Source organism: Desmodus rotundus, chromosome 3, assembly GCF_022682495.2.
Source record: "Desmodus rotundus isolate HL8 chromosome 3, HLdesRot8A.1, whole genome shotgun sequence".
NCBI lineage: Eukaryota > Metazoa > Chordata > Mammalia > Chiroptera > Phyllostomidae > Desmodus > Desmodus rotundus.
In genome coordinates, this window is record NC_071389.1 from 33,319,142 (window position 1) to 33,346,487 (window position 27,346).

The 27,346-nt window shown below is 41.6% G+C and overlaps 1 protein-coding gene and 1 pseudogene across 5 annotated transcripts in view; both read left to right on the forward strand.

Moving 5' to 3' along the window:
- The window catches only part of ELAVL4 (ELAV like RNA binding protein 4), a 154,195-nt gene that overhangs the window by 14,972 nt on the left and 111,877 nt on the right, over positions 1-27,346 (forward strand). The window lies entirely within an intron of this gene.
- Positions 27,084-27,202, forward strand: LOC112314694 (U2 spliceosomal RNA; annotated as a pseudogene).

A 27,346-nucleotide genomic window follows, 5' to 3' on the forward strand; every position in this document is an offset into this window, starting at 1 on the left:
GGGGCTGAGTCATCTGGGTGATTTGATGTTTCACTAAAAAGCTCTGCAACAGACATGATGCATGAGTGGGCATGTTGTCGAGATGAAGCTGCCAATCATCAGTTGCCCTTAGCTGTGGTCTTCTGAATCATCAAAATGGTTTCCACAGAGCAATGTTCAAGCTTAATGCAAAACTTGATGCAGATTTGTTGCTCTACTCAGTCAGTCATTTTGAATTTCACAGCCACACAGTACACATACTCACTCAACAGTGTCTACTGCCCCCATTGACTAGTATAGTGAAGTCGTCATTGTTCATGCATGTGCATTCCAGTCTTCTCTCCTTGGCTGCCAGGTTACATTGATGTCGTGCAAACAATTCTCCTTATATTAACAATGGCTGGACTGTTTCTAGACAGAACTTGTATGTCAAAAGCATTACTTTCAATAAAAGCTGTATGGCTTTTCATGATACTTAAGTATAATTGGTGTGTCCACATTCCTTTCCCCCCTCAACAGGTCAGAGTATGTTAGTGTGCCCCACTAAGGAATCAGGAGTGGTATCGCCCTTCATAGCTAAGTCAGCACTGGTAGCAGAGCTGCAACTTGCTTGGGACAGCTAGATCCAGACCAAGATCCAGAGCAGTGACTGAGGGCTTTGTGAAACAGTCTCCTGCTGTTACTCTGTGGAGGAGGGCCTGGGCAGGCTGCATCTGAAAAAATGATAGACTGGGTCCTCTGCTGACTACTGTACTGCCACCAGCATGATTGCATTTGCAGTACTGCTCTGCCACTGCCACAGGCCAAGTCTCAAACAGGCATCAGAACAGTGTGGCACTGCAAGCTCATGTTTCCACACTGTTACAGGCCCAGAACCCTAGCCACCCCACTCCATCTCTTCTTGGAGACTTGCTGGACAAATCTGTTTGCTTAATTCCTATGGGCAGATACCCTGGGTGTCTTGTAGCATTGAAGCATAATTTATACTCCTCATTGAAGGTAATTTTTCATCTTTTTCCCTTGTTGGAGAGAAAATAAATAAGCCATGTTTAATACCCAGCAGGCCATTTCTATACACAAAAATAAAACTTTGAATAACCACATGCAGAAAAATACCTCAATATTCCTTGATATCTTTTTAGATTGTACTGTCAATCCTAAAATATAAAGAGGTCAAGTTCACTAGCATGGATTATGGAAAACAGGATCCCTGTGATACTCTGCCTAACTGTAAATGATCAAAAGTGATGGAGAAGATCTTTGCATAATTTCTGTTTTTTTTTCATAAAGTTCTAAACAAATTTAGTCTTCAACGTTTGAATCTTAGCTAGGCTTGTATAGTGGCTATTTTCTTTGTGTTCTTTTTATTCGAATATCTTTAGGCAGGGAATGCACTCTCCGGTAGGCCACAGAGACCATGGCCCCCTTACTCCCTTTTATCTAACTCAGGTCAATTTATGCTGTACGTTTTCTGCCTAGCTCCTGTTGTCATTTGAATTTTTAATCCCCAATATAGACTCAAGTTTTAAAGTTACATGTGGTTGTACAGATAATTTACAGTAATATCAAATCCTTTAATAGTACTACTATCTCCTGGGTACTGTTTGAGTGTTTTATCTGTGAAAACTAATGGAAGCTTCATAAGCCACTAGGTAGTGTAGCCATTCAGATCTCCCTTCAAGAGAGAACTCAGCTGTATCTGCATGGAGTGCAGCTCGACTACAGCCTCCAGCTGCAGTGCTTTTAAGCCATGCTTTTCCTGGACAGCCCCAGTCAATGACTGAGCACAGTGGGGATACTATGGCCTGACCATTTCTGCCCAGTGTAGGGACTTCTCTAATAGGAAGTCTTTGTTCCAGAACTCCCCTTTGGGTTGGCCAAGCTTTTGTCTGATCTACATCATGGTCTGAGGCTATCCCCCTCCAGTTCTCCTTTCTCCTCCTTGTATTTTCACAATAAACTGATATATCTCTTACATTCCTGACTCAGTCTCAGTATCTGCTTCTTGGAGGATACAACTGATATAGGTAGGTACTATTATTATCCTCATTTTACAAATGAGGAAACTGAAGCACAGAGAAGTAGCTGAAGATCTCACAGCAAAATGTGTATCAATGCTTTTAATTATTTCCTTAACCATTATGGTATGTTACCTCCTCATGCTAAAGTCCTTATTCATTCAATTAAGTATCATTTGTATCCCAGAAACTCTGCTGGGTTCTGGGAGTACAGGGATAAATAATATAACCTCCGATCTCACTGAGCTCATAATCTAGTGTGGAAAACAAGGATAATTGGCAGCCCATTTCAATCTTTGCTCTTACTACAATAATGAGATGTGTGCAGGGTGCCCTGAGAGTCTAGAGAGAAGGAACATAATTTGTGTTATTTCTGACTTCCTCTACTCCTGGTATGGACCATCCTTCCTCTTATCCCCCTGGCCCTTGCCATTCTACCATCTGGGGTGCTTGTCATGTCCTCTGACCTCCCCAAACTGAGTTGGGCATGATTGTTCTGTATTCTCATAGGAACCTGCTGTCTTACCATATTACACCCACCTTAAATGATGTTTGCTGGCCTGTCTTCTGCTTGTCTGTGTGCCCATTTCCTAGTGGCATGCGCCTAGCTGAGGAAGTGTTTATTGAATCAATGGATGCAGAGAATCATTTGTTTGTCTGGCCTGTTAACTCTGAAACCTAAAATCGTCCAAGTCTGTGAGTAGAAAAGAGATTTGTAAGAGAATGAACAGGAGGGGAATGGTGAGGTGGGGGAAAGATGAATTTTACCTTTCTCTTGAGACCACCTACCTTTATTTCCCACTGTCACCTGCAGCAGGCCTGGATTCAGGGGTGTTTTTCTGCTCCTTTAAAATTTGTGTTCAAACATGGACAAATGCTTTTTATCTTGTTTATGGTACAGATATGTTAAGCTGGTATTTTTATCTATCCATCCATTCATTCATCCATCCATCCATCCATCCATCCATATATTAAGTCTGCCAACACCTATCTGTGGGGTGCCCTCCATGTGTCAGGCACAGTGCTGGGTACTCTTCATATAGTGGTGAACAAGAAGCACCATCTTTGTCCTCCAGAAGCTTTCAATCTGACAGAGTAATTGGGTTCCAAACAAATACAACCTGAGTCTCCCCTAGGCTTCTCCAGTACATGGATTAGGTGAGGTCATGTTAAACCCTTGTCACTAAGTCCAGTGGATCTATATTCTTCCACATACCAAATGGCTTGCTTCAGTTCTGCCCCTTTCTTATGTCTCTCTGGGTATCCTCAAAGGCTTTTTTTTCCAAAAGAATTAACACATATTATTGGGTCGTGCTCAGTATTTGAGTAAGCCTTTCATAAATTGATTATTATTATCATCATTATTAATATAATCATAAAATATGTCCTGCTACTTACACTTTTTCAGGTCCTCTCCTCTAATGTCTCCTCGCATCATATTACCTAACCATTGTCTGCTGTTTTACTTGTAGCTTTAAAGTGGCCCGTACCTTTCCACTGCACTACTACTGCTGTTGTAAACACATGCGTAATGTGACCTGCTGGTTTACCAGCTTCCTCTGTGGTCACTGTCTCTACATTTCTGTTCCTTTATCAGCATCTGCAGTGACCTACTCCTAAGACTTCACTACACTCATCTTCCCAGCCTCTCCCCCCAAGACCTCTTGGAGCATCTTCTCCTTCTCCCTTCACTTGGAGTTTGTTGCCATTTTTCCACCTGCAGATCTCAGATGTTCCCCTCCCTCAAGTCAGTAATGAAGCATTTTTTCTCTTATGTCTACTTGCTTTTGTGGGGATCTCTAAGCATGGTGGCTTGGGCTCCTAGTGACAGTTAATTTCATTCTATATCAGATGTCCTTCCTTTTCTCAAACTCTTAAATGTGGCATTCAGGTAGAACCTTCCATTATACCTTGAACCACTGATCCCATCCAGGTTTTAGGCCCACTGTACCTGTCTGTTTTCTCACTTATGGTGTTTTTTTCCCCTTCTATTCAACCTGGAAATGACATTTAAATTAAGGATGAAGAAAAACTAGAAATTACCTAGTGGAAGAAAGGAGGCAGGACCAGATGGTATGCATAGAGATGAGAGGCAGTAGAAGGAATAGCCTGTGCAAAGCCCCAGAGGCCAGAAGCAGCATGGGGGTGTGATAGAGCAAGATGTGCTGAGAAAAGGCAAGTGTTGTGATGTGGCCGCTGCATGGTAGTGTTCAAGGGCTTGGATGGCTAGAGGTAATCCTGGGAAGTTTGATTGTGTCATAACAGGAGGGGGCTTTCTTGGATATTGAGAACAGAAATAAAATAATCTGGAAATGAAACTGGTTGAGTTTTCCCAAGCGCAGGTGTTTTATTCTTAGCTAATTTTTACCTGCCCCCCAAAGACTAGAACACAAACTGCTGACATTTTGTATGCATTACTCATGGTTTTCATTTCTTCTTGATCCTTCTTTCCATCTTTTTTCCTACCCCATGGGACTGGTTCAGACAATAAGTCTTAGGCTTACTGACAGTTTTCTGGATCCATTTAATCTGTTTATCAGCATGACCTGCTGGTTGCTTCAAGCTTCCAGGATCCAGTTATCCGTCCTTCCAAGTTTGAATATGTTGGACATGTTTAGTCCTTTTCGTGCACATTCAAGGGACTGGTCTTGTCCAAACACACCAGATTTGAAGAATCACCACGTGGATATCTTGGAGATGTAATCATCACAACAACCCTACAACAAGAATAACACCACAGAGCAATAGAAGACTATGTTCCTTCAGGGAATCTTCCATCCTTTATTCTTCATGTGCCTCCCAGGCAGAGCCTTGCCAGACAGATCCAGCCCACGTTTCTCTCACTGCCCTTTAAACTCTGAAATCTGTTCATTCCGTTCATTTGACAATTAGTAATACATTTTTACATTTCACCTCTTACTATATCATTTAGCTTTTTGTGTATTTCAGCCTTGCATGTCCAACTAATTGCAAGTTCCTTGAGGGCAGCGAACAATGATTTAATTGCTTGGAAGCCTTCTCAAGAGCCAGTCTTGTGCCTGGAGACATAGGAGATGTTTGGTATACATTTACTAAACAAAACAATTGATTGGTGACTGGGCTGCAGGAAGGCATGGAGAGCCTGGAGGTGGTTCAGAAGAGCAGCCTGGCAGCACGAGCACAGACTCTGGAATTGCAGCCCCGCTCAGGCTGCTCACAGGCCGTGTGACTTAGGGAGGTGGGTTAGGCTCTCTGAGCCTCCCCCCTTGCCTTTTTATCCTCTACTCTGTAAAACAAAGATGATGACACAAGCCTCACAGGTTGTTGTAAGGATCACAGGAGACAAGATATCAACAAATGAAGTCACCGTCCTTATAGTTATTCTTCATAGAAATGGCCCTTTGACTTGGAGAAATCAGAAGTGCAGAGTAAGGTTAGAACAGATTTTTTTTATCCTAAAGAAGACTGGAGTAAGTTTCTTATCTCTTGGATTAAGAAAATATCCCTTTGGATTAAGTACCACTCTGGGGTTTGACTCTCTTGATTTGAATTTTGGCCACCACTTTTTGCTTGCTGTGCAACATTGGGCAACTCTGTGCACCTCAATTTTATAATCTGAAAAATGGGACTAATATTTACTGCATAAAGTTATTTTAAGAAGGAAATGAAATAACCCCTATAAAGTGCTTATTAGCACAGTGCCAGGCATATAGTATAAGGCCCACAGTAGGCTGATTTATCTGTCGCTACTTGTATCAGTTACTTATTACTATATATAGTATAATTAACCACTCTAAACCTCAGTGGTTTAACATAGTGAGTGTTTATTATTGCTCATGAAAATGCAAGTCAGCTAGGCAGTTGTTTTGAACTCATTTGGGCTCATTCATACATTTGCCATCAGCTCTAGGGCAGGTAGACAACTCTGCTGATCTTGCCTGGGCTTTTTCACATGTTGGGGGTTGACGGGCTACAGGCTATTCTAGGATAGCCTTGACTGGCTCACGTGTCTATTTTCTATGTGGCCATTCTTCGTCTGGAAGGACAGTCAGGGCTTGTTCACATGGCAGTTGGGCAGAATTTCAAGAGAAAGAGAGTCAAAGTAAGCAAGAACTGATATGGGGGCAGGGGGGGTGGGGTTCCCTGTTGCATGCTATTGGCCACAGTAAGTCATAAAGCCAGCCCAGATATGGGCGTGGGGAAATGGAATACACGTCTTGATAAGATTATCTGCAAAGTCACATTGAAACGGCATGGATACAAGAAGGTATAAAGATTGTGGCCAGTTTTGCAATTGCTGTACCACACCACTCTTACATATCATCTAGAAAGAACAGGAACAAATACTTGTACCATGGTTTGCAGAGTACAAAGACCTTTTACCTATACCTCTAAGAGTAGTCTTACAATGAAAACTGTGAGTGAAGTATTTTTGAGCTTTTAGGAGATGTTAGATGCTGTCTTAGGTGCATACTTCTATTGAAACCTTTTCTTACCCTGCCAGCACACATTGAGCACTAACATTTGGTCAGGAAGGTTTCCTCCTTTTTTCTGACTTGTCAAGCAAGGGTCATGCTATATACTTCCATGGTTTCATGTTCCACCTATGTAGGGGCAGGGATACTCCAGTTTAAACATCCCAGAACTTTGTTTTTCTATGTCTAGTTGTTTTTCTATGTCTAGTTGTTTTTCTGTCTAGTTGCTTTTCTATGTCTAGTTACCAATGCTTCGAACTCAGCATGCCCAGATGTGTAATCAGACGTGTTGTTTTAAAATAAAATTAGGCTGATAATTCCCAGTAAAAATGCTATGAAAATACAAAATGCATGTAGAAATGCTTTGGCCCTTCTATGACCTTTATGTATGACTTTTAACCCCTTAAAGTTTTAGAGACACTATAAATAGAGACACTGTAACTAACATTCTGAGAAATACTCTGGACAAAAGCATTTCTTATTTGGTCTTAATCTCAGGTTGGTAGGTAGGGTCCTAGATATAGATTAGGCAGCCAAGGAGCTTAGGAAATTTGAGTTTTTATTTAGGGTGTTAGTGGTGCTACTAAATATAGCATGTCCCATTTTTTTCTTTTCCCTCTAACCGTCTCATTGATGTAACATGAAACCAAATAGAACAGTGCTGAACAGCTTGAAAGAGTGAATATCATGTGTAGAAAAGGAATATCACAGTATCACCTGACAGAAATAGCTTGAACCCATAGCAAGCAGAGATTGGTGCATGATTTTTAAAGGTTTTATCCACTTTTTTACCCGCAGATAATTGATAGGTGTTTGCAAAAGTGCTACCAAGTAAGAGGTTGGTGGATGGGGGAAAAATAACCTTTATATGTGATGGTCAAGTAATTAGTTGTTTAAAAAAATAGCAGCAGGAAAAAATAGCAGCAGAAATGTGGTTATAAAAGCTCTGTACTTTTCCATGTTACCAACTAAATATGTTCATATTTCTGTGCATTGATGTAGAGTTTTGACAAAGACAAGAGTAATAAGCCTGAAGAGGTAATGATCATATTATACATTTATTTAACAGGTCCAGAGGATACAAAGGTGAAACAGATATAGATTTTCAAGAGTTTCCTACCATGTAGGGAAGACACATTTATGCATACGAGTATGCATATAAATATTGCCATGTTGAAAGGGACAGGTATCAGCAGAAAGAGACAGATAAGTCATACAGAGTGTATATGTTCTGTCCTTTACTTATCTAACAAAAATTGAGTACCTCCTGCTTCTAGGCACTGTGGTAGGTGCTGAGGACATAACTTACATTCCAGCAGGGCATATAAATAACAAGCTAATAAACTATCAAATAAAATAATGCCATTCAGATCATCAGTAAATGCTACACAGAAAATCAAGTAGATAGATAGACCTGGTGGATGTTGGAGTAGGTAGGTGGTCAGGTATGTGTAGAGATGGTGTTGGGGAAATAAAGGTCTCCCTGAAATAAAAGACTAGACATGGGAAAATAAGAAGTGTGTTTGGGGAAGAGAAGTCCAGCTGGACTGGTTTGGGAGTGGGTGAAATGAGGTAGTAAGGCTCAGGAGAGTTGGTGAACCTCTATCTTCTAGTATTTTAAAGGGCTCTCAAGTGGGAGAAAGCAGGACCAGGCTGGGACCAATGGCTTGAGATTTCAGGGGTGAAAGTCTGTGCTGTCTAATAGTAGAGAGAAGGGCTTCTGGCGCTGTGTTAGAGCAGCATGGCCACGTGCCTGTGAACTCCCAGTGGTGCAAGAATGGTGTCTTTGTTGCCTGTCCCAGTGTATGACACATAGTAGGTGATCAAGAATTGATTTTTAATTTCCTTTCTGAACACCCCGCATGTGTGGTGGTGGGATGGATCTTCTCACAAGTATCCCATCGAGATGGCTGTGGATCTAAATGGAGGTCTACACATAAGTTTTCCCCCAAAGGACGGCCTTTTCTGTTTCAGCATCACTAGACAAAATGAACTGATGGCAACCCCTTTTTCATTCCTTAGGCATTTTCTCTTTCTGGGGTCAGAGAGTGGTTTTGCTTGTCCACAGAGCTATACTTGATTTAAACATGGCATGGTAACCTAATGTCTATTTATTTCACTTATTCCCAAACATTTGTTTATTTCAGAGAGAGCAATTTACCCAGGATTTCACAGACAGTAATCACTGAGGCCTTGTGTCTCTAAGTCCATGCTCTTTCTACGATATCCTGTTGTCTTATACGAAACAGATTTCATTTTATGCACGCTCTGTTTATGGATTTCTATGTCATACTTCAATTTCGTTAGCAGCAGCAGCAGCAGCATTTTACCAGCTAAGAGGACTGCCTACTGTTGAAGGCCTCGTCAGTGTGCTAACGAGGACACCTCACTCCGTCCACTGGTTAATGAAGCCTGCTTGGACCTCTCTGGCCCCATTATTCTCCCTTGTCTGTGGTTGCCTGTGGCATTTATTTCTTGCCACCACAACTTCTCGAACTTAGCTTGTTTTCTTATTGTTTCTTATTATTGAGTCTTGTCTCCTTAGATGGGTTGTATGTTCTTCTAACTCAAGAGCAGTATGTTTTAAACCAGGAACTCCATTGTGTATCACTAGACATGGGTGCTTATGAACTACTTGCTTGATTCAGAATCACTCATGAGTGAAAGGAAAGTTACATTGAATTCCTTCAAGATGGGGATCATATCATCAAACTTGTTTGTATTTCCAGCCCCCAGTATCTGGCCCAGAGTAGGTGCTCAGTAAATGTGTTTTGGATATGTGTCTTGGATCCTGTGCTCCACTGCACTTTGTCCTTGGCCTCTCTGTTTAACAGTATTCCTCTTGTTGATATTATTTACTTCACCATCCTTGAGGCAGGATCTGGGGCTTATTTCTTTCTGTTATAATAGTAATAAGAATACCTTGGTTTTTAGAGTTATTACTACATGCTGGTCATTATACAAACACCCTACATGAATTACCTTATCAAACCCTTACAGACACCCTCTGAACTCAGGCAATCTGACTCCAGAGCCCAGAGGTGAGGAAACCTCGGTGCAATATTGCTTTTGGAACCCCTCCCTGTGCTCAGTAACTCACAGGGACGTCAATCCTTGTGAAGTTCTGGTGAAGGTTGATTAAACACATTACCTAAGTATTTTAAACATTTCTAAGTCAATTATATTTTAGTGTCAGCGCTGTTATTAATATCTTCTATGAAATTCCATAGTTTCTTTTTTTTCTTAGGTGAATTTGCTAAGTATGTAATTGTTACAGGGAATAAATAGACTAAGCTAGAATTGATGTATTGGCTGCCCCTGCTTTGCCAGGCAACAGGATTCCTTGTTTTCCCAAGCTTTCTTGGTACCACACATGTGGTTGGACATGGAAGGATATGTGTTATGTTACTGGAGTGAGGGCAAAACAATTCTTGGGGAGGAGAACCAAGATGGCGGCGTAGGTAGACACACTGCGCCTCCTCGCACAACCAGAACTGACAGAAAATCGAACGGCAACGAAGTCCGACACCAAGGAAATAAAAAATAAACATTCATCCAGACTGGTAGGAGGGGCAGAGACGGGCAGCCGGACTCGAGTTGCCTTGGCGGGACCGAGACTGGCGGAGTGTGGGACGAACGGGGCAGGCAGTCCGACCACTAGCAGACCCTGCGGCCCCACATTCGCGCACAGATAAACCCAGAGGGCCAGACTCAGAGCAGCAGAGAGAGGGGCAGGCAGAGCTGCGGGTAGCACCCCGAGGCCCCACACTCGCACACAGATAAACCGGTACCAATGGCAGGGAGCGAAGCAGACCACATAACCCAGGGCTCCAGCTCGGGGAAATAAAGCCTCAAACCTCTGATTGAAAGCGCCCGTGGGGGTTGGGGTGGCAGCAGGAGAGACTCCCAGCCTCACAGGAGAGGTCGTTGGAGAGACCCACAGGGGCCTAGAGTGTGCACAAGCCCACCCACTCAGGAGCCAGCACCAGAGGGGCCCAATTTGATTGTGGGTAGCCAAGGGAGTGGCTGAAATCCAGTGGAGAGTGGAGTGGGCGCCATTGCTCCCTCTCGGCCCCTCTCCCACGTACAGCGTCACAGAGCAGCGACCAGCGTTACCCCACTCCGCCCCGGGGAATACCTAAGGCTCCGCCCCTTAAAGTAACAGACACACCAAGACAAAAAAAAAAAAAAAATGGCCCAAATGACAGAACACCTCAAAGCTCCAGAAAAAATACAACTAAGCGAGGAAGAGATAGCCAACCTATCAGATGCACAGTTCAAAACACTGGTTATTAAGACGCTCACAGAATTGGTTGAATTTGTTCGAAAACTAGATGAAAAAATGAAGCCTATGCCAAGAGAAACAAAGGAAAATGTACAGGGAACCAATAGTGATGCGAAGGAAACTGGGACTCAAATCAGTGGTGTGGACCAGAAGGAAGAAAGAAACATCCAACCAGAAAAGAATGAAGGAACAAGAATTCGGAAAAATGAGGAGAGGCTTAGGAACCTCCAGGACATCTTGAAACATTCCAACATCTGAATTATAGGGGTGCCAGAAGGAGAAGAGGAAGAACAAAAAATTGAAAACTTATTTGAACAAATAATGAAGGAGAACTTCCCCAATCTGGCAAAGGAAATAGACTTCCAGGAAGTCCAGGAAGCTCAGAGAGTCCCCAAGAAGCTGGCCCCAAGGAGGAACACACCAAGGCACATCATAATTACATTACCCAAGATTAAAAATAAGGAGAGAATCTTAGAAGCAGCAAGAGAAAAGGACCTACAAAGGGGTTCCCATAAGACTGTCTGCTGATCTCTCAAAAGAGACCTTACAGGCAAGAAGGGACGGGCAAGAAGTATTCCAAGTCATGAAAGGCAAGGGCCTACATCCAAGATTGCTCTATCCAGCAAAGCTATCATTTAGAATGGAAGGGAAGATAAAGTGCTTCTCAGGTAAGGTTAAGTTAAAGGAATTCATCATCACCAAGCCCTTATTATATGAAATGTTAAAGGGACTTATCTAAGAAAAAGAAGATAAAAACTATGAACAGTAAAAATGACAGCAAACTCACAGTTATTAACAACCACACCTAAAACCAAAACAAAAGAAAACTAAGCAAACAACTAGAACAGGAACAGAACCACAGAAATGGAGATCACACGGAGGGTTATCAATAGGGGATTGGGAGGGGGAGAGAGGGGGAGAGGTACAGAGAACAAATAGCATAAATGATAGGTGGAAAATAGACAGGGGGAAGGTAAGAATAGTGTAGGAAATGTAGAAGCCAAAGAACTTATAAGTATGACCCATGGACATGAACTATAGGGTGGGAATGTGGGAGGGAGGGGGTGGGCAGGATGGAGTTGTGTGAAGGGGTGGAAATGGGACAAGTATAATAGCATAATCAATAAATATATCAAAAAAAAAGCAATTCTTGGGACAGTATTTTCAGTTTTGGGGGGCGGTACAACAGAAGTGTAATGGTCGGAGAGGGCTGAACACTGCATTTATTGTCCTGAGTCCCCATTCAGATATATACTCACTTAACACTATTGGAGAGTGGGCCCCGCAAAAAGAAGCATGGGCTCCTCTATGGGACTCCCTTAACCGTCATTTTCATTTTATTTTAGCGGACCTGTGTTTTCTTTTGATAGCAGGGATATAGAATACGAAACTTACACCACTAAGTGGTGCGATTTCAGAGGGCAAAGAAAGTTACATATTCATTATAGACTTCAGTTTTTTTCCTCTGTAAATGCCACGTACTCCATAGAACTGTTGTTGGAGTAAGTGAGATCCAAGTTCCTAACTGGCCTGTAGCATCCAACGCTATCTCCTCTCCGCCTGCTTCTCGGACCTCCTCTCAGGTCAGACCACTGCAGCCTCACTGGCCCTGCTCTCTGCTTCTGGGATGCCCAGCTGGCTCTTGCCTCGGCGCCTTTCTTCCCTACCTGCACCCCCAGACCCTCAGGCAGCTTCCTCCTTCTCTTGGCTTAAGCTTCTGCTCAAATGACCCCTCCTCCAAAACAGCTTGCCCTCCTTGTTCTATCTATTCCCCTTACCTTGCTTTATTTTGCTTATACTACTACTTAAAACTATTTTACTTTAATTTTGATTACTTGTTTGCTCTCCCCTCACTGAATATAAGCTCCATGAGGGCAGGGACAGAGGCATTGTCTATCTTCTTTCTTTGTCTCCTCAGTTCCTCCAATGGCAACTGGAACACAGTAAACACTCAAACAGTATTTCTTGTCATGGCTGTACACATGCCTGGCACTATCCCTTCTGCAAGGAACCGATAGACTTCTTAATTTCAGCTTTGTAACAATTTTTCCTGGGTCTGCATCATATATATATATATATATATATATATATATTTTTTTTTTTTTTTTACTAGTTTAGCCAATAAAACTTTATTGGACAATTTGATTAGAGACTAAAGTCAAATTGAGGTCCAGCTTTGTAGGGACTAGGTGATTGCCTTTTGGGGTAGGAATTGTTAGGTGCAGCCTTATTACCGACAGCTAATTTTTAAAGAGGCAGCCTAGGTAGGATGGGAAGAACTGGATTCATATAGGTGAAGAGAACACCAACAGCTTTGATCATGATGGGGCTGTAATCAGACGGGGCGGGCAGGGGTACTGAAGGCCGTATACTTACTGATGGTATGACCTTGTTCAAGTTGTTTGACCTACTCTATGCTTCAGATTCCTTATCTATAAAATGAGGCTGATAACTGGGGACGAGAAATGGGGAATTGCCTACCACATAAGGGTTGTTGTAAAATCATTGAGATAATGTATGTAATAACAGTTTATATCAACTGACATTCAAATAAATAGATGTAAATGCATATAAAGTGCTTGGCATGCAGTAAGTGCTCAACAAATGGCACCCATTTATATTAAAATTATTAAATCACTCATAAATGATTTGAAACACTTGTAAAGATTTGGATGTCTTAGTGTTAATGATTAGCTTTCCTTGAATTTAAACAACCTGTTGGATTGTCCTCAACTTCCTGTTTGCATTTAGTAAGCATGGAGACCCCTTTAGTGTGGTAGGAATCTGGATTCTGGAGTCAGACAGTACTGAGTTCAACTCCCAAACTGAATCAGTAAATAGACTGACGCCCAAACCTAATCTCAGCCCTTGTGAGTTTCAGTTTTCTTTATAGTACTTATCAAATTCCTGTCTGTCATCTGAAAGATGCACTATAGTCAGAATGCCAGGAGCAAGAGAAATAAACTGGCCTGAATAATTCACAGATGTCTTCTGTACCCCTGCACGAATGTAAGCCACCATACATTTCCTCCCCAATAGAGGCACGGGCATGCTTGGTCCACACAGCCCTACTTGGCCTTCCCACTGTTTTATGAGACAGATGCCAAGACCCATCACAGTGGTTTACCATCATCATCACAGGTGAATGACAAGAAGCTTGAATAAGAAAGGGCTACAGACAAGTCATCTCTCCCTTTAGCTCATCAAGGGGCTACACAAATCCTCCTTGTTTTAATAGTTAGACTCCAACCTACCTACCTGTAAGGTCCCTCAAATCTGTGGTCTTTGTAATTGCTGGAAATGACGTAAATAATAAACCTGATACAAAGATTGAGTACTGGGAAATACCAGACATTGTGCTCAGTCCTTTATCTGAATCCTTCCACCTCACTGGGAAGTACAGAGAAAAAGCTATCCCCACTTTTCAAATGAGGAAACTGAGGTTTCAAGAGATGAAATACCTTTCCCAAGGTACCCCAGCTAGAAAGTGGAGATGAACCGAAGGTCACCAGAGGTCAGTTGAAGTCATCTGACTCCAGAGCCTATGCTGGGCTGTCACTCTCTAAGGTGGTCTTTCATCTCTGCCAGACTATGAACTCTTTGGGAAGAGATACAGATCCTATTCACCTGCAGCCCCCATTCATCCCTGATGACACCAGCTTCATCAATGGTTATTAAGATGAAATTTTAAAATTCCTTTGGTGGATGATACCCTATCTATATCTTGAGCTGCAAGACAGAAGGTGCCTATGCCTGTGCATTCTGCTCAGCCCATTGCTAAGATACCCAGTCTCCTTTGAGCCTCACAGAAACAGGGGGAGGAGGGTGTTAATCCATCTTTACAGAGGAAAAAAATTGTTCTTCAGTCCTTCTTAATAGACAGTGGAGTTGGGATGTCAACTCAGGGTACTTAACTTCCTATTTGGTCATTTCCCATCCTCTGTATCTTCAGACTTTTAAGAAACTTATAAATTATGTGGATGGGGACAAGGAAGGATGTTTGAGAAAATCTCTTTTATTGTTAAATAAAAGCTCACCTTGATTGTGAGGGGGAAAAAAAGCCATTTTAATCTCTAATACAGACACAAATGCTCTATTGATTTTTTAAAAGCAAAGTAACAAAAACCCATGCCCCTCTTTTTGTGAAAAATCATTATTACTAGGTGTTGTGGTCTACAAGATGCTAAATAAGGATTCTAACTAAAATGCTTCGCCAAACTATTTCAATGCAAAATCAATAATATACATGGAAACTTTATGAAAAGATGAATTAAGGAGAAAGCAACTCCTCACCTTTCAGTGAATGCACACACGTATGAAACATTAACATGCAGTGTTAACTTGTGGTCATCCACTGGGGTTTGAGATGTGGTGGCTTCACAGATGAGGAAAATATCGAGAGCCTTGTCTGAATATAATGGTGGCCATAACCAAACTGGGCAGGCCACAGGTACTCAAGGCCTGAAGTGCTTAGAAGAGTAGAACTCTAACAAGGGTGCAGACTCTGGACTTCCCGGTAAGACTTGCACACCTTCAGTTGCCTTCTGGGCATTTTTAGTGGCTCACATGAACGACATTGTGACGTGGTATTTGGCGAGTCATGGCTCCAAAGCATGCTGGGTCATCAGCATGGCAGGAAGGGAGAGAAGAGTGAGTTTGGTGGCCTGAAGTGTGAAGATAACACACTTTGAGAGGTCGTACTAGGAACACCCAAGATCAAATGTTCAGGGGTCGTGGATGTGCACGTAGCATGGCCTGGCTGGGCTGTGCTTCTAAGTTTATGGCTGAAGCTTAGGTGGATTCTTTTATAACACTCAGGACTTGTTTTATAACTATTTATAGTTTTGTGTTATCTCCCTGAGTTTCTTGAGGAACCAGTATCTGAACAGTTTGTTATGTTAACTGTCCTTGTTATATACACTCCAGAATAGGCACTCTATAAATATGTGTGGAGTGAATAAAAGGATGGTTCCAAAACTATTCAGAGGAAGATCAGGAACAAAAATGGCACTACAATAAAAGTGACAATAATTGATGCCATTTACTGAGCACTTCCTATGTGTCAGGTGTCACATTATACATATTTCTGATTCTAGTCTCTTTTAAGTCAGTGACCTTTTGGTAAATGTCCACTGGGGCTGCTTGTATGTCAGGTCTTGTTCTGGCTCAGAGATTCTCTGGGATGAAAGGGGCCCAGTCCATAACCTTGAGGGGCCCACAGAAAAGATAGAGGGCAGCTCCCATATGTGAGCTAAGTGCTGCGAGAGCTGTGGAAGTTCATGCAAAATGGTTTAGTTACCTAGAGAAAAAAGGGACACAGGGGAGCTGAGTCTTACAGAGGAAGTAAGAAGTTGCCACATGAAGCCATTGGAGGCAGGGAGGAGGAATGGATCAATCCAGGTAGAAAGAACAGTAAGAGCAGAGGTGAAAAGATGCTCAACTGTGTGATGAGTTTATAGAACATTACATAAACTCAAATACATTGCAAATACATTGAGCACCTACTGTATTGAGGCACTGGGAATACAATTATGAGCTTTTCCTCGTGGAGCTTATAACCTAGTTTAGGAGATAGACATAAATAATAGTAAAAACTACAAACTTTTATCTCCAGATTGTATTAAGTGCTATGGAGAAAAAGAATAAGGTGCTAAGAGAATAGAATAGAATTTGGATTTGGCATTTATGAGAAAGGGTTATCTAAGCAAAGACCTGATGGAGTAGCCATGAAGAGAAAGGGATAAAGTGTGTGCCAGATGGGATATGCTTGAGGGGCTGAAAGGCCTCCAGGGAGACAGGTGGAGACAGATCACATATGTCTCTGGAGGTGACATTGTAGGGATTTGGATTCTATTCTAGGTGCAAGGAAAAGTGATTGAAAGGTTTTACACAGAAGAGAGGCATTTTACCCCATAATTTTATTATGAAAAATTTGAAACATATAACAAAGTTGAAAGGCTTTTAAAGAGGCAATAGTGTATGGGAAAAGTCCAAACATAGGATAGAACCAGGGCTGGGAGCTAAGTCTGGAGCCTTTAGTGCCCTGCAAGAGAGAAAAGATAAACTGTGCAGTGTAGAGCCAGAGGGAGTAGGGCTAGAGAAGGAAGGGTGGATTTGAAAATTATTTAGGGGTACAATGCCTAGCCCATAACAGTTGCTTGGTAAGTGTCTGCTGAATGAATGAAAATACAATCAGCAGGACTCAGACCATCCGAGGATAAGGAGGTAAGTTGTAAACTGTAAGTCATTCAACTTCCCTGAGCCTCAGTTTCTCATCTATATGATGGGAAAGGTGAAAATATTTCTTGTAGTAGTTGGTCGGCATCCTCCAGAGAAACAGAACCAATATGATGTGTGTATGTATATACATATTTATGTATATATATATAAGAAGATATATGATAAGGAATTGGCTCATACGATTATGGAGGCTGACAACTCCCAGAATCTGTAGTCAGCAAGTTGGAGACTCAAGAGAGCTGACAGCATAGTTCTAGTCCTGAAGCCTGCAGTCTCGAGACCCAGAAGGATGTTTCTGTTGAGTCTTAAGGCAGGAAAGAACTGATAGTTCAGCCAGGCAGGACGGTAGGACGGTCAGTTAGACAGGATGGTCAGTCTTTTTGTTTTATTCTGGCCTTCAGCTGATTGGATGAGACCTACCACATTAGGGAGAGCAATCTGCTTTACTCAGTCTACTGATTCAAGTGTTATCTCACCCCAAACACCCACACAGACATATTCAGAATAATGTTTGACCAAGTAACATGGCACCCTGTGGCCCAATTACGCTGATGTAGAAATTAACCACCACATTTCCCATGCTTGTTTAGAAATGCTCTCTGTGAGTTAAAAAACAAAACAAACAAACTATATAAGTGTAAGGGGTATCACCATTTATTCAAGTGGAAATTATTTTCCCTAATGAGAATAGCTTACATTTTTGTGGGTTGAAAACATTTTATTTATTAACGAAGCTGTTGATCATTCTTTGATTTTGTGAAGCTGTGTCACAACTTTTCCTTCATTAGTTAACAACGGAATGATCTTGTGTAAAGGAAAGAAATCTAGTTTCTAACATACCTTTTGTATCATAGGAACGGGGTGGGAACAAATTCTCCACCAAAGAGTTAGTTCTATGGGGTATCTGTGGGAACTAAAATTTTTCATTTGATTCAGATATTGAACTTCCGTGAAATTTCATTTGTTTCCTATTTGCATTTTACCCTCATAACAAGTTTTGTAAAGTGTCTTGAAGTTCTCACCTGGGAAGATACAAATATCATCACCCACAGCCACTTATACTCTGGTACACTCTAGTGATATGGTTCTAGAAATTTTTTGGTCCCAACCTCTTTTTTAAGTTTTATTTTTCAATTATAGTTGACATTCAACATTATTTTGTTTTAGTTTTAGGTGTATAACATACTGGTTAGACAATCGTATAGTTTACAAAGTGATCTCCCCAATATTTCTAGCACCTACCTATTTCCTATGCAGTAGTTTTACATCCCTGTGACTATTTTGTAACTGCTAATTCGTACTTTTAATCACTTCACCTTTTATACCCACCTCTCCAACCCCCCTCTCCTCTGGTAACCATCAGTCTGTTCTCTGCGTCTATGAGCCTGTTTCTGAGAACAGCTTACTTTTACCTAGTGCTTCTCATGTGTCAGATACTGTTCTGTTTTACTGCATTTATCTCATTCAATTCTCACAATGACCTTATCTTTCCTTTTACCCCTTGGAGGCATCCAGCCCACACTCTTACTGCACAGAGACTGCCTGCAGTAGGACATGGTGAGGAGGAGCACACGCTCCAGAGCCAGCCTGCGTGGTGGGAATCCCAGCTCTATCACAGGCTGTGTGACCTTAGAGGCAACGTAATAACTTCTCTGTCCCTCAGTGTCCTCTTCTGTGAAATGGGGTAATAATTGTAAAGTGCTTAGAACAGAGCCTAGCATTTAGTATGCAAATCCATCTATGTTGTGTATATGTATAGATATGTATAGATAGTATGTTTATATGCATGGGTGGTGTAGGGGTGGTGGTGACAATGATATACACAGAGGGCAAGCTCTCGTGCCTTCAGGGGCCAGTGAGGTAACATCAGTGTGAGAAACAGCCAAGAATAAGCAAGGAGAGGTAGAGTGAGTGGAGAACTAAGGAATGTCTTCTTAACTTAAAGACATTAAAGTCTGAGAATCCACAAAATGCTGCTTGGGCCACTACCAATATTTGACCCCTGGTTTCCATATGCAAAGCTGCATAGTGAGTGTTTTATAAGTAGTTTCCTTAACAATCCTGCTAGCAGAGTTGTTACAGATGGCAAGACGGGTGCTCACTTAGTCCTACAGAGCGTTCCTCAGCACTAACCCCTTGATTTGCTTTTCTCTGAGAGGCCTTTCTCCATGGTGAGGTCAGGCTGGTGAAAGAGGAAAGGTGCAAGTGTTCGTTGCAGTCTCCCTGGAATGTCTTGAGGGCTCTCCCTATGCAGATCCCACAGCCTGCCAACTCTACTCTCTCTTCTTCATTCTCATGCCTAACCCAGGAGCCTCTGTTGGTGGCCATGCAGGTGTGGCTGTGTTTGTGTTTGCATTGCTCATTGCATGGTGAGCTCAGAGCATAGGGACCTCATTCATCTTTCCACGCCCTGCTGCCCTAGCACAATTGACTGTTGAGTAACCTCCGTTGAATCTGAGTTCCAGTCATTGTCCATCTCTCTTTGGGTAATTGCCATCTAAGATGTTTAGTTTCTCCTTCTTCAGAATTGAGATAATAACTGTCATAGGTTGGATGCCTTGAGAGACAGGTTCAGATGTGGACCAGCATGCAGGAGGGAGTGCTCTTAGGATCATGACTGGGGAGGGGAGTGGAGAGGAGGGACGAGGAGGAGAAGGGAGGAAGGAGGGTCAGGCAGAGAGGGAAGTCGTACTGCAATGCAGTCTCAGTGAAGGCCTTGGCCACCCCCCACCCCCCGCCCCAAGTAGCACTGAAATTAGGGTAAGGGTGCCAGGTCTTTCTACCCTATGTCGATCAGTCCCTGGACGTGGGGTGTCCCAAGAAGGGAGCATGACCTTGGGAGAGACAGCTGTCTTTAATCAGCTGAGGGCTGTCTAGGGGACGAAGCCCTTCAGTCCTGAAGGAGGACCTGGGTGGCACATCAGAGCCTCTACTAGAGTGTCAATTTCACAGGGTTATTGGAAAGCAGACACATGCAAAAGCACACTGTAAAGTGCTAAACAAATGTAAGGTTGTAGTTGCTGTTAATATTAATAGTAAAATTATTGGGGCTCAGTAAATATGTCTTTAACGGAGTTGAGTCTATTTTCTTGGAATATGTCCGTAGTAAGAATCATGAAGTTGTCATATGCCCTTGTTTTTATTCCTCTCACCTCCCCAAAGACACCCTTTCCCCTCACTCTTTTGTTATTAATCTTGTCTTAAAAGTGCTTATGGCCTTCTATTTTAAAACCTCTAGGGTTGGTTTGATTTGATTTTCTTTCCACTGAAATGACTGTTCTGAACTCTGACCTTAATCCAGGATGGTTAGAGCAGCTGGAAGCCTTTCTTGACTATCTGTCTTCACACTTTATATTCCATATAGGCTCAGAGAAATCCTAAGTCCTAGTGCAGTTTTTAAACATTGCTACATTAACAATTCCTGTCGGTGAGGTTAATTAAACATAATTGAGGGCCAGCCCTCGCATTCCCAGCTTTGTACTGACCCTGGAGTCGATCTGTCAGCCTGAAGGGCTCAGACATGAGAATACCTTCGTGAAAGCTGTCAGTGCGAAGGATGAATGTTCCAGAGATCAAGAATATTGAGCAACTCTGGGTCAATTCCAGGGAACAGCTGCTTATAGAAAGAACTGTGCATGCGACTTCAAAGGTGCTATATGTTGTTAATTTCACCCACACACTGATGCACTTAGGCAGTTATTCTGTGAATTCTATCATCATATGATTTCTCTCAAACGCATTTATATATGCATATATTTCTAACTTACAAATGTTATCTTGTCACTTCTCTGCCTAAGTATCTTCTGTAGGTCCCCCTAACATCTCCACCATAAAATCTAATGTCTTAGCAAAGCTCTTTTAGTTTCCTGAATTCGCCAGAATTGTTTTATGTTGCTTGTCTTTGTGCCTGCCATTGCCTTTCCCCAGAAAGCCTTCTCATTCTTAAGCATCCTTCAGGTATCAGTTCAAATGTCATCACCTCTAGGCAGCCTTCCTTGGTTTCCCCACAATGCAACAATGACACTGGCTACTCTGTACTGCCTTTCCTCTAAGATAGTGAGCCACCAGGTGGGAGGAAAATGAATCTGTGGACCTGCTGGAAAGGTGAGAGGGTCAGGGTGGAGAGAATGGGAGAAGTTATATGCAAAGCCCCTTTAGTTAAAACTTATATTCTGTAGACTCAGTACTCAGTGTGTGTATATGTGTGTGTGTATAGGTACACACACACACATATGCATGAGTGATATTTGATTTTGTTTTTCAATTTAAGAAGAACCAAGGACCACATCTGATCCAATGATTAAAAGAGCTTTTAAGGAGAGGCCTTCTGACAGGAGTAAAACTTTCCCCTGACTGCCCTCTTGTGGAAGTGCTGAGAGAGCCCAGAAATGATAAGAGAAACTTAAAACCTCGGTCCCCAGGTCGAGAGAGCAGTGTCCTTGATTGCCCATTGTTCTCCATATGTAAATAATTTCAGCTTTTTAAAGAATCAGAGTATGGCAAGACACACCCCAAATTGAATTCAGTTTGTCATTGGTGAATCAGACAATTCTTTAAGAACCTTAGACTACCCAGAGCAAAGATGTGAACAGAACATGGGGAAAGGTCATGTGTGGTTAAGAGAGGGCTCTGTGGATGAAGTGGGAGATGCACACCAGCTTCAATACGTCTTCACAAGCTGAAGAAAGCACTATTAAGCAAGAATACTTTAAGTTCTGTTTTCCCAAGGCAAGTGGCTCCTGCCATGCCCAAGAATCACTTGCTGAGCTGGGTTAAAATGCTGATTTCTGAGCCACTGATCGACATTCTGATTCAGTGGGTCTGGGCAGGTGCCCAGGAGTCTGCATTTTAATAAGCACTCTAGGGTGATTCTAATGGATGTGGCCCTCACACACCCTGCAATGGGGACAGGTTTTATAGGGCCATTTATTCACTTTTCTGTGACCAGGGCAATTTTGTGTAGAAGTCATGGTTTCAGATACTCTGACACATTGTCCCATGAGAACACTTTTTAAACCTCATGTCCTGATTTTTGGTTTGAAAGACATGATCTTCATTTCTGTACATGGGATTGCAACTTAGAATTAGCATTCGATCTTATAACTGTGAAACAGACTTTCCTTTCTCTTTTCCTTCCCCGCCTCCATGCTTTGTGTCTACGTACGTGTTAACCTGGCTGTCTACATATGTGCCTTTGTACCTACCCACTTGTATTTATGAATCAACCTATGCACTGTACCTTGTGCCTAGTGAACCAGCCTGAACCACAGGAAGAACAAACTATTGGGACAGAGGTTTTCCTGGAATTTTGGCATTTTTTATGGGGAAAGGTAAAAGGCACTGGCCAGGAAGTAACCTACCCTGGAGAATAAACTACTTATAATTTCTTCAGCACCTACCAGGTGGCAGCCACTCTTCAAGGCTTCTTAGGTACATTGTTACTAACCTAGCGAAGTAGTTCACAGGTGAGGAAACTGGACACTTAAAGAGATTACGTAACCAGCTGAGTCACACAGAGCAGGGGTCCCTGACCTTCAGGCTGTGGACCAGTACCAGTCCAGGCCTGTTGGGAACCAGGCTATACAGCAAGAGGTGAGTTTGAATGTAATGTGCTTGAATAATCCCCAAACCATCCTCCCACCCCCAGTCTGTGGAAAAATCGGCTTCCACGAAACCTGCCCCTGGTGCCAAAAAGGTTGGGGGCCACTGATCTAGCAGAGTCATCGAGGTTGAACTATAACTTGAAATCAGGTGTGTCTTACTCCAAGGCTCCCTGCTCCCTTTCTCTGGGTGAACGTATCTCTAGTTGCCTGCAGGTGTGTGGCCATCAAAGCTCATCAGCCTTTTCTAGGTTCACCAGTTTCCTTCTCATTAAAAACAGAATTTTAGGAGAAATCTCCATTTTCAAGAAAGTAAGTTAGCAAATAAAGAATTTCTCCAGGGCGCTGCTACTAACACCTTTCCAATTTCTGGGAAATCTAAAAATCAATTGTATTAAAGTAAAAAGAATGCTTACTGTGTTTTTTTTTAAAGGTTTCTGAAGGTTGTTTTAAGACCAAACTAGGCAGCCATGTATTTTAATTTTGTATTTTATAGAGAACCTGCTGCATTGTTGACACTCCTAAAAGGTCAATAACAACTTGTTTGATATTTCAAGTTAATTGTGAGTCTCTGCATGTTTGCATAGCTGAACCTTTATTGCTAAAGGTCCCTTATAAATGTTGCATTGCCCTCAGTGTTTGGGGCTGCCATGAATGCGTTGTATGCCAATGGAAATGCATTTGTTGCAGTGGGAAGACATTTGATTTCACCTAGAATATCTCATTTTCCTTTAGCCATCATAATATTTTTAAAAATAAAGTTTATAATTTTCTGATGATAAAATAAACATGTTCAAGTGTTAAAAATTAGAAAAATATAACTGTATAAAGATGATAAATCACCCAGAATCCTCTTATCCAAGAGTAATGGTAGTAATAATTTAAAAATGCTCTTTCAGTAAGGCATGCTTACTGTGTGCCAGCTACTGTTGGTAAGATAGGTGACATAATTCCAATTTTATAGATTTGGTAACTAAGGCTTAGAAAGGTTAAATAACTGTTCTCTTAAGTGGTAAGTAGTGAAGCCTGGTTATAACGTTCTGTTTGTTCCTAGTTCCAGAGCCAGTACTCTTTTCGTGCCTCTCCCACATAATCACTGTTAATATTGTAGTATGTTTCTTCCAAGTCTTCTTTTTATGCATAGTTTTCTCTTTCATAGATCTCTTTGGCTGAGATCATACTGTCAACACAATTTTCGACCCTCCCATTTTCGCTTAACATAGTGGCATGAACATTTTCCTTATGTGATCTGGCTCTGCCTCCCTCTTTGAATTCATCTCATACCTCCTTCCGCCTGGTGGGTTATGCCCTAGCCACATTGGAACACACCAGGGATGTTCTTGCCTTGGGACCCTTGCACTGGCCATTCCCTCTGCTTCAAGCTCTCTTGTCTCAACTCTGACGTGCTTCGTTTTTTTCCCATCCTTTAGGCCCCAGCTTAAATGTACAGGCTTTCCCTAAATGTCTCTCTCAAGTAGGTCCTGCTGCCTTTCTTAGGTCCTGATGAGTTTGTTTCACAGCCCTCCTTACAACTTAAAATTAGTTTATTTTATTTGCCTTTTTACTGTATCCTCATGTCACCTTCATTGTTGTGGGTCTAGCCTATGTCTATATATAATTCTGTACTTTCTGAACACTTTCTATATAAAACACTTTATTATTTTTAGCTGACATTGTTTTTATCTTATTTTTAAATTACAATTAATAATATCATTGTATATTTGTTTCAGGTCTATAGCACAGTGATTGGACAGTTATATAATTTATGAAGTGATCAAGTACGCACCTGGCTCCACATTCCCTGTGCTGCACTTTACATCCCCATGATTATTCTGTAACTACCAATTCGAACTCCTCAATCCCTTCACCTTTTCACCCAGCCCCATAATCCCCCTGCCATCTGGCAATCACTAGTTTGTTCTTTGCATCTATGAGTCTGTTTTGGGGTTTTTTGTTCATTTATTTTGTTCTTTAGTTTCCATATATAAGCGAAATCACATGGTATTTGTCTCTGTCTGACTTATTTCACTTAGCTTAATACCCTCTAGGCCTGTCCATGCTGTCACAAATGGTAATATTTCATTCTTTTTCTGGCCAAGTAATGTTCTACTGTATGCTCATCATATGTGTACCACTTCTTAACCACTCGTCTACTGGTGGGCATTTGGTTGCCTAAGTATCTTGGCTATTGTAAATAATGCTGCAATGAGCATAGAAATGCATATATCTTTTCAAATTAGTGATTTTGGTTTCTTTGAATATATACCCAGAAGTGAAATTTGAGTCATAAGGCAATTCCATTTTTAATTTGTTTGAGAAACCTCCATACTGTTTTCCACAGTGGCTGCACCAATCTGCATTCCCACCAACAGTGCACGAGGGTTCCTTTTTCTCCACATCCTCGCCAACACTTGTTTGTTGATTTATTGATAATAGCCATTCTGGCAGGTATGAGGTGATATCTCATTGCAGTTTTGATTTTCATTTCTCTGATGATTAGTGATGTGAGCACTTCTCTGTATGCCTATTTGCTATCTGTATGTTCTCTAGAGAAGTGTCTATTCAAGTCCTCTGCCCATTTTTTAATTGGATTATTTGGTTTTTTGGTGTTGAGTTCATGAGTTCTTTGTAAGTTTTAGATATTAACCCCTTGTGCCAGAAGGAGAAGAACAAGAGCAAGAAATTAAAAACTTATTTGAACAAATAATGAAGGAAAACTTCCCCAATCTGGTGAAGGAAGTAGACTTCCAGGAAGTCCAGGAAGCCCAGAGAGTCCCAAAAGAATGGGACCCAAAGAGGAGCACACCAAGGAACCTCATCACTAAATTACCCAAGATTAAAGATAAAGAGAATCCTAAAAGAAGCCAGAGAAAAGGAGACAGTTACTTACAAAGGAGTTCCCATAAGACTACCAGCTGATTTCTCAAAAGAAACCTTGCAGGCAAGAAGGGGCTGGAAAGAAGTATTCAAAGTCATGAAAGGCAAGGACCTATATCCAAGATTGCTCTATCCAGCAAAGCTATCATTTAGAATGGAAGGGCAGATAAAGTGTTTCCCAGATACGGTCAAATTAAAGGAGTTCATCATCACCAAGCCCTTATTTTATGAAATGTTAAAGGGACTTATCTAAGAATTAAAGAAGGTCAAAAACTATGAACAGTAAAATGACAACAAACTCACAACTATCAATAAATGAACCTAAAAGGAAAGAAAAACAACAAAAACAAAAAGTAAGCAAACAACTAGAACAGGAACAGAATCAGAGAAATGAACATCACATGGAGGGTTTTCAGTGGGGAGGGGGAAAGGAAGAATAGGGGGGAAAATTTACAAGGAAGAAGAAGCATAATTGGTAGGCATAAAATAGACAGGAGATGTCAAAAATGATATAGGAAACAGAGAAGTCAGAGAACTTATATGTACAACCCATGAACATGAACTAAGGGGAGGGAATGCTGGGGATTGGGGAGTGCAGGGCACAGGGGAGGTAAAGGCAGAAAAATTGAGAAAACTGTAATAGCATAATCAATAAAATATACTTAAATTTTTTTTTAATTTTAAAGATATTAACCCCTTATGGATGTATCATTGACAAATATGTTCTCCCACTCAGTAGGTTGTCTTTTTGTTTCGATGATGGTTTCCTTTGCTGTGCAAAAACTTTTTATTTTGATATAGTCCCATTTATTTATTACTTCTTTTGTTTCCCTTGCCTGAGGAGAACACTTTTTTTTTTTTATTGTGATGAGATTTCACAGAGTTCAAATACTGAGTTAAACTGTAAGAAAAATTGTAGGGCTCTTGTACCCTAATACTGTAAAAATTTCATCCCAGCAGCCCAGAATATATATAACCGCAAGCTCTGTGTGCGGGTGCCAGTCTCTCTGCACCCTTACCAGCACAGTCAGTTTTACAAGTCTTAGCTAAGTTTACATTTGTGAATCCATCCCCTCAATAGAATGGTTTAAGAATGAATGAATTAATTAAATGGACAAAAATAGAACAGTGTTAGCTATTTTGATGGGTGACTCAAATGATGCCTGCTCATTGTAGGTGTCCAGGACATTTTTGTTGAATGAAAAAGGAACCTCCTTTGATAAAGGGATGACAGTGGCCAGAGTTCCAAAAATACCCAAGTCCTTTTCTGAACCCCTTTTCTGAGATCACACAGAGAAATGTAAGTGCGAGAACAATGGCAAGCAGAGACACACAGATGAGTTACATCTTCAGCCCTTGTAATCTGGACTGAACCTTGCAAAGAATTTCTTTTGCTGGGCCTAGAGGTGGCCAGAGCCTAGAAGTAGGGTCGGGGGTCTCCCCTTACCCATTTCCCCTACGTCTGCATCAGAATGGTGAAGAAAGACCTACGCAGAGCCAAAGAAGACTGTTTGCCCTATCACTGCGGGTACAGCCCTGTCCCAATGCCATTGCAATATCATCTCCTTAAAGGACGAGGTACCATTTTTATTCACAGATATTACCAAAGACTTTTAAAAATTGATCATACATCGCTTCTCGGCCTTTTGGCTAAGATCAAGTGTAGTATCTGTTCTTATCAGTTTAAAAATTGATCATACTTAATGCATGGCATAGTAAAAACTTTACCCTGTACGACCATGATCTAATAGAAAACGCTTGAACCTGGCTGGATTTATATCTGCAAGCCCCTTCATTAGGTGAGCAGTGACAGGGGGACAGGTAACAAGACCTTCCCTTTCTCAGGATGTGTCGGGGATCAGGGGAACTTTGTATAGTAATTTTATTTTTTAT